At 34.9% G+C, this 13,326-nt stretch overlaps 1 protein-coding gene across 1 annotated transcript in view; it reads left to right on the top strand.

The window, feature by feature from the left end:
* The window catches only part of ITGBL1 (integrin subunit beta like 1), a 131,166-nt gene that overhangs the window by 41,126 nt on the left and 76,714 nt on the right, over positions 1-13,326 (top strand). The window lies entirely within an intron of this gene.

Raw genomic sequence — 13,326 nt, 5'->3', positions numbered from 1 at the left:
GTGCTCCCCAAAAGAAGAACAGGGAAGTTAGAGTTGTTCTTGTTTTTCAAAATCCTATTTTAACTGTTATTAGTTGCATTATTCTTGGTGTTTTGTGACTTTATTAAGGTTTTTTCCAAGGTAATTTTTATGTCTCTTTTTAAAAAGTCTATTAATAACCATTTAATTTGCTGACTAGTCAAGGTCTTACTGTAACTGGAATGGGTTTGTGATCATGTCAAGCTTGAAGAGGCATGAATAACCAGCATGAACAGAAAAATTATGAGTGCAATATATGTTGTGTTCCTATTAGTTCCTATTAGTGTCTCAGTGGGAAGCAAAAATAGCTTGTTCTGATCCTTGATTTCTGAACTGTCCATATTTGTTCCTTTTAGAGTTTCTAGATGTTTCACTCCCATCTTTTTCCTCAAAATGTTTTAAAAGTTTAGAAGTCCTAGGGAACAAAAAGAAAAGTACTGTTCTATTATCAAGACAGTTTGGTGAAAGTTCTTTAACTGTTTGGCTCCTTTTTTTCTATTGTGTTGTTTACAATGTTCATTCTCTTAATCTCAGATTCAGAAGAACAATGAGAGTCTTGTTTACTGATCTGTAATTTGAGAGGGTTTTTTTTTTCTCTTCACTATTTCTTTTATTGCAACCAAAGTTCTTAGGAATTTTATCTTTTGAAAACTGACAGAGAATGTGCCCTTTTGTCTGTGCATGTGAGATTTGTTATCAAAAGGTACCTAGCATCCTTTGTTAGAACAGCCTTCCTTTCTTGCTGCTGTGATTGAGCTTTTGAAGATCCTCTGATGGATTCATTAGATGAGAGGACACCTCTGTCATGAGCAAGAGTGATTAAACTATAGATTGAAACCAGACATGAGAAAATCAATGTGAATTTTGCTATTGACTTCATCAGGCCAATCTCTCCTGTATCCTTCCCTGCTTGCAGTACTCATTCTGTATGTTCTCTTCCATTCCCTCCTGGCTACCTACTCTCTAAGAAGGAAATACAGAGTGCAAAGTGCACGGACAAGTCCACTGACTTCTGTGATCTGATTGTAAAGACAGGGACTGGCTCACCTTAAATACCTTGGGAACATTAGCTAAACTCACTTGTTTTACATGTCTTCCAGTGTGTTTTATTCTGTATCTGTAAAACCTGGGTAATTTTTTTTCACCATGGTTTCTGGGCATTTTGAATGTAAATGGCCACACGAACACCTAATTCGTGATTGTGATATGCTAAGATAATATGGTAATAGAACTAACTATATAAATATCTGAAATTAAAGGAACTCAGGAACCTGAAATTACTTCAGAACTTTGGGATATAATTTATCCTGTACTTCAAACTTTGTAAGGAACAGAAAATGTCATTCAATTGTTTGGATTTTTTTCTTCTAAATTCATTATGTATTTGCACTCCATTTCAATGTGCATTGAGGGGAATAACAACATAAAGAGACTGAGAAGCTCAATTATACCACCCACACCTAGAAATAATCTTTTTACACTAAGAATCTGGAACAATGTTTTAAAAGCAAATAAAACAATCTGTTCACCTCCTATCCATTATGTTCTTTTAATTGAGAAGATCTCCCTGATTTATTTTGAACCAAGAAATAAAAATAGAGTTAATTTTAGTTTGCCATGAATTGCAGTCTCTTGTATTTTAAAAATGTATAATACTGTGCTGATTACTCTTTGTTTAAAAGGGTGGTAATCTGTGCATACTATCACAGCTGGAGCTCTATTCCCACCTGCCAGCTATTTTCTCACTCTTTCTCTGGGCAAGGAGGATTTTTCGTGTTGCTCTTTAAGTAATTTGATGCAAAGAATAAGTAATATAATAGCTCCTACTCTGAAAAAGCCTCTTCCTAAGTTGTCTAACCTTTTACAGAAAGGTCTGAGCATGTTCACCCACCCAATTATGGTGATGTAGCCAAGGCACTTAAGTTAGTAACCTCTCTATCTTACTAATATGCCTACATTGTTTTTCAGACTGTGCTATGGAGAACTGTATGTAAAGTTTTCAAAAAGGCAACTGAAGAAATCAGTTCTATTATATATTTCACAAAATATATGAGTTTTCTGAAAATGATCACATTATCTGGGCAATGTCTAGGGGTCTAAAAGCAAGAATATTTTATATCCTTGTAAAGACTCATTTTTTCCAGGCATAAGCTCTAAATCAAACCAAGCTGCTTGCTGGAGCCACTGGCTGTAATGCTTTCATAATTGTCTCAAAAATTTTTATCTATTATATAATTATATTACTTTAAATAAACTACTGATATAAAGCTATTAGAAAGTGTCCAAGGAAGGGCCTGGAGATAAATCAATATGAGGAGTAGCTGAGGTCATTCAGTTTCTTCAGCCTGGAGGAGACTGAGGGGAGACCTCACTGCAGTTACAACAAGGGCGGGTGCTGATCCCTGTAGTGACAAGTGACAGGACCTGAGGGGGTGGTAAGAAGTGAGTTCTGGCAGAGTTCAAGAGGCATTTGAACAATTCTCAGCCACATGGTGTGATTCTTGTGGTGCTCCTGAGCATGGCCAGGAGCTGGACCTCAATGATTCTTGTTGGTCCCTTCCAACTCAGAATATTCTATGATTCCGTGACCCATCTGGAAATAAGTAAAGTTTTTTTCTTCCCCACCACCTCCTTCTCTCTGGCAGTCTTCCTATTTGTAAAGAAAGTGCAATGAATTCTTAAAGAATCCTATTTTTAATGCCTGATTTCTTCACCAATCCTCCTATTATTCCACTTGCCGAGCCTTCCTTCTGATGGAATCAAGTCACTGGATGAGGAATATTTTCAGAAGTGAGGATGCTGCTGATCCAGACCTGACCTTTTCTTGAAGACACTGCAATTGCAATATATTTTAGCCTCTGTTAGCTCAGGAATTAAATTTCCCAAATACTATATACCATGTTTTGGAAAGTGAAATCTATTTTAATTTCACTGAGGAGCCAGTGCACAACTTGGTAAATTGGTAAGTCTGTATTTGAAGAATGTGATAACAACAGGTGCTGCAGGAGGTTTGGCTGGACTGTAGAAAAACTGTCAACCTGAGGCACATTCTAGGAAACAAGATCCATCTTTATTTGCTGAACTTCAGGTTCTTCTTAAAGCTGATAAAGAAAACACTGCAATCTCTGAACAGGTTAAAACTTCACAAATATTTATCCTTTCTAAAAGCGTAGGGAAAAAATTTAGACAGTGTTGAGAGATGATTAGTATTCCAAAAGCAAGGGAAGAAAAACATAATACCTGGCAGTACAGTGGGGGATGAGTATAGCCAAAACAAATACTGAGAAACATTTGTTTAACATTTGGCAGTAGATAAATGTGGGCACAACTTTATATACTCAGAATTGTATTTAACTTTTGATCCATGATACTCATTGGAATGTTGAGGTATAGTCCTTATATGTGTCAGATATTTTCACAGCTTTCTAAAACAAGACTTTGAGGCACCCATGGTTTTTTTTCCTCCACTAATGGTCTATTCAAGCTATGTGCAGTGCTCAGTTTGTTTTTAAATGTTTGTGCAAGCTTGAATACTCTGGTTTTATATACCTCTCATTTTTGTAATGAGTTTTCCCCATACGCTAGCAAAAGTTTTGGAGACATTGGTGATTCAATTTCAGGGATTACTAAGTGGTATTTAACAATTTAAATCTGTGACAAGCTGCTGTTTCCCATTTCTGTTTTCTGTGTCGTGTATCTGCATTGTTTTGAAGAGAAAGGGGCTAGATTTCCTACCAGACAAAATTCTAAAGGACATGGTTAATTATATTTATGATCTTGAGCTATAGGAAGAGTGTACAATCCTTTAATTTCCTAAATATGTAAAAACACCATGTTAACACTGTTAAATAAAATTATCCATTTCAATTAACTAATTATATTTATAATGAAATTATGGATAAATTGTTTTGTAAAACATATACAACTTCGGTAACAAATATTAACAATCTATCTTTAAGAGACAGCACTTAATATAATTATTTCAGATTAGAAAGCACATCATCTAGGAGATCCTGGGTTTGAAAATTGAAGTATTTAGATCTCCAGTCAGTCATTTCTTAAGCACAATTACTGAATAACAGTCCCTTTTATGATGCTGATAGATTTAAGTGTAGTCATTGTAGGAGGCTTGTAGTTGTTTTGTGAGGGTATGTCCCCTTTTTTGCCCTCCAGCTCACAATGCAAAGGAGATACAGCATGAAGTTTTTAGCTTCTGACTCTGTGGTGGCTACATGGTCATCCAACAGGCCTTGTTCAGTGCATTGGCTTTACTTAGGTATATCTTCTCCTGTGTGCAGCTCAGGATTGTGCCAGGCTTGTAATTTTGACCCTTTGGCCGCTAGGTTTACCATGCTCTAAAAGGTGTTTGACTCATTTTTGTACTCTTTGGAGTTGTCTTACCTAGCTGGCTTGTTCCATGTAATATTCCTGTAACTCGCATGTTTAACATGGACTTTGTTGACCAGCAGATAACCATAAATGGAAGAATGTCTGGGATTTCATTAAAGAATGCTAAAAAGAATTGTAACATACCTGTGCTAGTGTTTGTTGTTAATGCTAGTAATAAAGGCTCTCAAACTCCATAAGGTATTGTTTAAAATACCTTCTGTTGGTACCTTTTATTGGAGATAACACAAGAAGGAAAAAAGGAATAGAAGAGATAACTTTACATCTCCCTAACTTGTGCAGCATCAGGACTTCTAATTAAGGTATGTCAAGCTGCCTGAACTCTGCCTGCACTGAAGTTCTCAAGTGTGGTGGCCTTCAGAACCTCTTATAGGATTTTCTCAGAGGTAACAATTATGGGTCATTTTGACTGTAAAACAAAAGGATATTCACATGAGAACTTTAAGAAAAAGGCAAAAAGGCAAAGCCACACAGGTGGCCACTTAATTCATACGTAGCAAATTAAATGTTATATAGCTAATCTGAGCTCATCCGGTGTGCCCCCCCTCCCGCTCCCCTTTCTTTTTTTTTTTTTTTTTTTTTTTTTTTTTTTTTTTTTTTTTTTTTTTTTTAAATAAAAACCCTGCAGCATTTGAGCATTTGTGGGTTTTTCATAGGGGAATAGTGATATTTTCAATTTCACAGAGAGCCAGAAATTCTCCTTCAGTTAGGTTTGGTTCATCACTTTTAGACTTACAGAGCCCAAAAGGTTATGTAGGAGCCAGCAAAGGGTATCTGGGACATTTGTTAGTCAGCCTGAAGCACACACCAAACTGAGTAGACTCAGGAAATGGGGTTTTAATGCCTTTTTTTTTTTTTTGTGGATGATTTTCCCTATGATAGTTGGTATGTGGCTGTGTTTTGTATCTGTTCTGGAAACAGCATTGACAACTCAGGAATATTTCAGCTGTTGCTGAGCAGTGCTTGCACACAGTCAAGGCCTTTTCCTGCCTCCCAGCCCACCAGGGACCAGGTTGGGGGTGCACAAGGAGTTGGAATGGGACACAGCCAAGACAGCTGATTCCAGCTGACCACAGGCGTATCCCATATGGCATCATGCTCAGCAGATAAAGTTTGGAAAAGAAGGAGGGATGTCCAAAGCGATGCCATTTCTCTCCCTGAATCACTGTCATGTGTGATGCAGACCAGCTTTCCTGAGGATGGCTGAAAACCTGCCTGCCAATGGGAAGTGATGAATTAATTCCTTATTTTGCCTTGTTTGTGTGCACAGCTTTTACTTTACCTATTAAACAGTCCTTACCTCAACCCACGAGTTTTCTCACTTTTACCATTCCAATTCTCTCCCCCATCCCACGAAGGGTAATTTCTCTGAAAGTTATCTCATGGAAAGGAATTGTTCATCTCTCAGGTATAATTTTGTTTGATATGTGCAGTACCTGTGCTAAAAGTCTACACTAAAAAGTAACATATAGAATATCAGTCTTCTATAAAAGCTAAAGAATACTTAGTCTGCCTATTTAAAGATCTTACTTAAAAGTTGATTATTTCTGATCTTAAAAAAAAAAAAAAAAAAAAAAAAAAGAGAGAGAAACCATTTGGTTAAAAATAAGTAGGAAATCTTTCACAGAAATTTTGAATTATTAATGGAAACCTTGACTCTAGACTGTTTTGATGGATAAAACTAATTTATCTCTGTCTCTCTGAGATATTTATATCATCTGTCTAAACAGCGTGAGTCACATTTAAAATGATACCAACTTGTGCCACCTCCAGGGTAACAAACTGAAGCTGATTCAGCTGAGTATTGCTTTCCTTCATTTTAATCATTCAAAATATCCAATTGATTTTTACTAAAATTGAGTCAGTTCACTTTACAGGGAATTTGAATCCATAGCCAAGAGGAGAAAAAGAGTAGTCACTGATCAGTAGTATAATTTATTCTGTTTTGTATTCTGGGCCCTCTTTCTACAGGTAGAAGAAAAATGTGTGTTTGTCTTTGATTCTTGAGTTACTTGTATGTACATATAGGCACAAAGTTTTTAATGCTAAGTACATGTGTAGAAATAAAATACAAAGGGGTTTTTTTTAACAAATACAACTGTGAGTTTTCTATACATTTCAAGTAAAAGACTCAAGCTATGTGAAAGACCATTTGGTCTCAGAGCACTGTCCACAACCTAAGACTGTATTAAACTAAACTAAGCTAAACTAAACTAAGCTAAACTAAGCTAAGCTAAACTAAACTAAACTAAACTAAACTAGACTAAACTGTGTATTACTCCTGCCATGTGTTTCAACTGGAAACAATGAAATTGGAGAAGAAATGTTTGGCAAACTTCTATCTCTCGCTCAGTTGTTTTTTTGTGGGTTTATTTTTTTTTGTTTGTTTGTTTTTAACAATGTTGAAAAAATATTTTAAAATTTTCCTAGAAATTAGCTTCCAAAACAATTTGTTTTATGTAATCTTAGATACTAAAAAGAATTATTACACATTATGCTGTTTTTGTATTTATTTCTTGAAAACATTAATTTCTAACACCTTGTTAGGCATTTAAGCAGCAGCAGGGTGGAGATATAGAAAGGGCTACACAATTATGTAACCTGACACAAAGAGTTGTGTGGAGAGAAATTTTAAGAGCACAGGAGACAAGCTCACCTGTATCTGTTCCTTGCTGAGATAGATATTTGAGAGGGAAAAAAATCAGAAATTTATATGGAGTAATAGACCATGTAAAAGAGTAAAAATCCTTCCTGGCCTCTTTCAGAAGGATGTTGTTCTGAAATTCTGAAATACAGGATTAGGGTGGCATATATTAAAAAAAAAAACATTGCTGTGACCAGTACATGTAATAAAAAAACTTTTATAAGCATCACTTTAATTTATGTTCTAATCTTGTCAGTGAAATTGCAAATGTCAGTAAGTATAGTTTTAAATTCCAAGATTAAGTGAAATCATTCATGATGACCTCTTTGGGCAGAGAAAGATAACTGTAGTCTCAATAGTGGAGAGTATTCATACCTTCCAGGGGGCAGCAAATTTTAATTTTTTTTTTTTAATTTAAATTTAATTTTCTAGTCTATTTTCATCTCTAAAGATACCGATTTTAAGATATTGTTTGATTTGATGCATAGATTCTTATTAGTGTATTTATCTAATACATGTCAGGTATGATGCAAATTTTAAGTGTTTCTTTAAAATACTTTTCTGCAAATGCTAATACTTTTTATCTCCGAATTTAGCTATAGTACTTTTAAATCAACTTATTTGTACAACTTGTATTGGGAGATGATTAGAAGATTTATAAACTTCTGAATTCATATTTACACAAGTCAACATGAAACAAAGATGTTATTAGTATAAATAATACTTTCGAGTACGTGTAACAGAAATAGCCACTGTGTCTAGTTGATTTATAACCTGAAAATTAAACACCATCAGCAGCCATGCCCTCACACCTATGTCTGATAATTTTTCTATATTTTAATGTAGGTTCTGATGGATTTTTTTAATTTTAGAACACTATTTGATATTTGCTTACTAAAACATTGTTCTAAGCCATACCTGCAATGCACAGTACAAATGGAAGAGGAATTTTTTTTTGCTTGTCATTAGGAAGTATCCACAGTCATTTGTTTGGTTTTACCCAGACCTCTGTTGGAATTATGATTTAATAACATTTATGATGTTTTCATTGTTAAAGTGCTTCCAGTAATAAATAGATTGAGAAGATTTGTCATCAGTTTCCATTTTAACACTGAAAAATCCATTTCAGATAAAGTTTAATGCACTTGGGGAATCCAATCACTACAGAGCGCTGAGAGGCTTGTGTGCTCTGGTCAGCATTACTCAGTCACTCAGGCTCCCCACAGCTCAGTGCTCAGTGGTTTTGTCTCTTCCTCTGGCATTCTTCAAGGTCTAAACACCCTAAATAAACGTGGATAAATTGGTTTAGTGTGAGAGCATCTAAGTTCCAATACAGTGGGTTTTCTTTTCATTTTTAATAGCCTTTTGGGAAATAAATAAGGTTAAATTTCTTTTCATCCTTAAAGGTCTCTGGGCCTACTGTATTGCTTTTAAAATCTCTGATTAAATTCTTATCAAGACTCTGGCTTGTTGATAAAGGACCTTCAGTGACGAAATTGGCTTGAAATATTCTATTATCATTAGGCAGCTTTTCCCTTGAAATTTCCCCCTAGCTTTTTTGAGTATTGTTTCTAAATTCCAACCAGTCCCCTTGGTCAATCCATAGTTCAGCCTCATCCTGTCAGCACAGGGAGAGTAACAAGTTGTGATGTGAAGAAGGAGACGATATTCTTGTGAAAACCCCAGCATTGCTGAACCTCCTTTCAGCAGGGGCAGAATGCCTAGGGCACACTGCAAAGATTGAGAGAACCTGGCTTTTGTTGGAGGTAGTGCAACATAGACAACCAAGACCCCAACCCTAAAAAAGATTAATTAAACATACAGAGATAGAAAAAAAACCTCAATAATGCTAAATTCTTTTTCCTCCCCTAAAACTGCAATTCTAACAATTCCAAAAACAGAAATTCAGAGAAATGCTTCTTCTGAGTTCAAGGCATTGTTATCAAGACTCTCAAATGCAACTAAATAGAATAGTCCATTTTGCAAATCCTATCTTAGTGTAATCTGAGATGTTTTCACTAACTTTACATTGGTGTAAACTAGCACAATCTATTTCACTAGCTGCTGGTAAGAAAGTCATCTAGTTGGAAAGAAATATTAAAAACATTTCACTGTACTGGTCTAGGTTGAAAGTGCAGAACAATGTTTTAATTTTTTTCCAAAATTTTCAACTCTTACAATTGGATTATCCTTCCTATCTAATATCCCAGTTGGAATTTGGAATCCATAACAACAAATTCTTCATATTTCTTTACCTATTCAATGGATTGGGTTTTTTTAGGTTTAAAAAGCACTTCAGGAATCACTCAGGCGTTGCTAAAAGTGCATAGTAATGTGCCCAATTCATTTATTATGCCAGCTGCTGATTTTCTTCTGATGACTGACTTCATGCTTGAGAGAGAAATCTTTATCTTAGCATAAGCATCTCACCTGCCTGTAGAAAATTGATTCCGTTACAATTTTAAAATAACAACTGCCCTCAATTGTGTTCCTACATAGAATATTTGGGCTTTAGTTATCAAAAACATGTGACAGCAAGGATATCTGAGTGTTTTTTAGGGTCTGGCCAAACAGGATCTGGATCTTCGCGCTCAAGTAGGACACATCTTTTGACATGAGAGTTACTTTGCTTTAACTAATGTGGCAGAAGGACATAAATAGGTATTATTCCAAAGGCAGTATTTCCAGTTGTGTTTACTTAATGAACCAGGAATTTATTTAAAAGCTTTGGCAGTTTAATAATCACATGACCATAGTTTCACAGTTCGTTCTAGAAAGGGAGACTATTCCTGTCAGGAATACAGGACTCTATTCATCTTGCTGAGAAAAATGGTGACTGTAATTTCAAAGGTAGTATGTTGCCTCATCGGGCTGTTTGTTTGTTTTTAAACTAGCTACCTCTATTCATATGTAACATCTGAAAGCCTTTAAGTACCAAGAAGTTTATCCTTACCAAAATTTCTATGAAAAAGTCAATTATCAATATTTGCTTTATAAAGAGATTTTAAGCTCTATGTTTTCATCTGCTAAAGGTTATGCCGAAAATAAAAGATACAGGAGTTGAACACAGTTGCCTTTCTTTCAATTCAAGGTCTTAACGTCAAGACCAGTCTTTTCTTATTTTTGTTTTCTGTTAAGGAGTCTACATTTTTGTGCCCCACCACTGCTCTGTAGAAAAGATAGTCATGGCAGATAAACATGCATGCATTTACACATACTCTTAGCAAGAGCATGGGAGGTGACAAACCAAGTAGTTTGTTTTGACTGATTTCATTGCCTGTGGAAAGTTTAAGCACAAGGATGTAGCAGATTTCAGGAACATTAGTATGTAATAAAAAAATAAAAAAAAATAAAAAAAAAAAAAAAAAAAAAAAAAAAAAAATAAAAAAAAAAAAAAAAAAAAAAAAAAAGAAAAAAAGAAAAATGGTACAGAGGTGGAGAGAATCTTTTCCAGTAAGATTCACAAACAACCCAATAGCACTGCTGAATGCTGCAATTTCTATAGACACATAAAAATGAAAGCTATGTTCAAACGTAATTTCTGGTCCATCCAGTAATTATTTAATATAATTGTTTTTATAAACCAATGCAGTTCAACCTATAACTAAACTGACATCATGCTCCTTTTTAATTCAAAATGTCAGAATATTTAAACCCTGACATTGAATATTGTACAGATAAGTGAAGAAAAAGAACATAAGTGAATGATCTGTGTTTGCATGCAAACTTATCTAGTGATGCATCAAAAGTCTCAGCTTCCCAGCAGTTTAGAGAAAAAAGACAGACAACCTCTGAGGACTGTTCAGCCCACACAGGACCTGAGTCACTCTGCAGAAGTGCCTGTCTCTCATGATGGATTACACACAGAGCTCAGCAAAAGAAGGCTTCCAAATCGATGTCCTGAATACACGCAATACAGATATGGATTCAGAACCTTTTCCCAGAGATTTTACCTTTGTATCTTTGCTCTTGGACCTGTAGGCATGCAAATATATAGTCAAAAAATATTTTTGGAAGACACTTAGGTTGAGGTCAAGTGTCTAAACACAAAAGTATGTGATCAGAGCCAAATGCTTATGGTTTAAATTACCATCTTCCTGCTCAGATGTTTTAATTTCCAACCAATTGTAACTTTACCAGTGACTAAAATTCTACAAATGTTTTCCCTGGATATCTTGACTCAGTCTTCCAAGGTTTGGAGACCTAATGGCAGTTTTCAAGGATAAACTGGGCTCAGGACTATATAGCCCATACATTGTGTGTATAATTTCAAACGCAGATTTTTTACTCCTGTCCCTAGTGATATATCTTCATTGGGTACATCTCAGACCTCTGTCAGCTAAAGGCTTAGTCTTTGGAAACATGGAAACCATGTTTCCAGAGCTGATGTCAACGTGCAGTCACATTCTTCTTGTTGAGGAGAGGTATTAGCCTGTGACATAATTTCCTTGCCCCTAGTGTGTAATCCTGTGCTTGTATTTCCAGTCTCAATCCACTTTTACTACTTCAGTCCTTCAGGTGATCAGTCCAGTTATTTTTGTATTTTTGTATCTTCACCTCTCTAGTGAGGTTTTACAGGTTTGTTATTGCCAAATGTTGTTTGTGTCATCTGAAGTTCTTTATCAGTATCAGTGAAACACACACAGCTCCAAAAACGTCGTTTGAAACATAGCCAGACATCTTCTTCTATTCCAGTAATATGCCTTTTTGTTTTAATGTTTCCTTCCTTTAAACTATGTTGAGATTCTTTTGTATTTCTAGAGCATTTTGTCCAGAATATTTTTTCTTTTCATGGGTGGCATTGTATCCAACATATATGATCCTGTCACATTGATTTCCTATTGGTACAAAATTCATTTTCTTTTCTTACAAAATTCATTATATCATAAAAATATATGCCAGGTTATTTTGGTATAATGATAGTCTGTTTGGGGGTAAAGCTGTTATTCATTATATCCCATTTTCATTACTTCAATGTCTCTAGATATGCAATGTTTCATAGTTTATTTCAAATCCTGGAACAGCTCATGAGGTCACAGGTACTTGTTTTTATGTTGTCTGAACTCCTTTTGATTAAAAGAAATAGAAGCTAGGTTTTATTTTTCAGACATTTGATTGCCATCCTGATAGATTCATTAAAAGTCTTTGTTACTGAACTGCCCTTTCATGTACAAGTATTTTAAGTATTCTCGAATGGAGGTTATGGGGTCTTGCCCTCTTGGTCTAGACACTTCCTTAAAAATAGTTCTATGTCTTTGTTTTCCTCTCATCTTAGAGGATTAATTTTCATTTCCAGAGAGCATGTCATTAGTCACACTGCATTTGCTACTAGTAGTCAGCATTCCCATATTAATTTTGGTTTGGACTGCCTGTAATTTGTCTTTAATTTTAAGCAGTTTTTGCTGCTTGGCGAAGCCACTCTTTTTCCTGTTTTCTTTTTATTTGGATGATGAAAGTGCATTTTAGTACTTGCTATTTTGCAAGATCTGACCCTGCCTAACATTTTCTGTTCTCACTTTCTTCATATATTTTCTGAAATCTGACAGTTTTCCCAGCATATTAATTTTATGCTCCACCCTACGAGCTTTCTGCATAATCCAGATATACTCTCTGAGGTGACTGCCCATCTAGTTAGAAATTGAGCCCTTTGTTATAAGAGGTTTCTTCCCATGTTTGAAGCTGCAAGTTTTTCAGTCCTCAGCCAATTTTTTTCTTAAAGGAATTACTGCATTTTCTTGAGTGTTCCTTATTTCCTTGTTTTCTGCTTTTTGTTGATGTTGTTTTAGTTGTTTTGTTTGGGGGTTTTTTGGGTGGGGTTTTTTTTGTGAAGTTCTGATTTATTTGTGTTTAGCATTTATTTGTGTTACAGTTATTTTTTAAAAAAATTAATTAATATGTCATCATTTGAGATACGGCTTTCTTGACCAACTATTTTGTGAGGTCTTATACTTCACTTTTCTCATGTTCTCTGCCACATTCTCTAATACCTGAGTCTACCCTTTATTGTTAAAATTTATTTTATGGGAAGTTGCAATCTCATCTCATAGCTTTCATAGTGCTAGTTACTTCTTATTTACTATTTAAAAACATTATTTGTATTTAAATAATGCAGAAATTTATACACAACAAATGGGATCCTGCAAAAACCTTTCTGAAAGAAATCTAAACCCAGTAAGAAAATTTCTGTGCTTTCTCTAATTTTCTTACAATTTATCACATACTTGGTTTATACTTCATCACATCTTTTTTTTTTTTTT

The sequence above is a fragment of the Zosterops lateralis genome, assembly GCF_965231275.1.
Source record: "Zosterops lateralis genome assembly, chromosome: 2".
Classification (NCBI taxonomy): Eukaryota; Metazoa; Chordata; class Aves; order Passeriformes; family Zosteropidae; genus Zosterops; species Zosterops lateralis.
The sequence above is the reverse complement of the archived record's forward strand: the minus strand, read 5'-3'. Positions and strand labels throughout refer to the sequence as shown.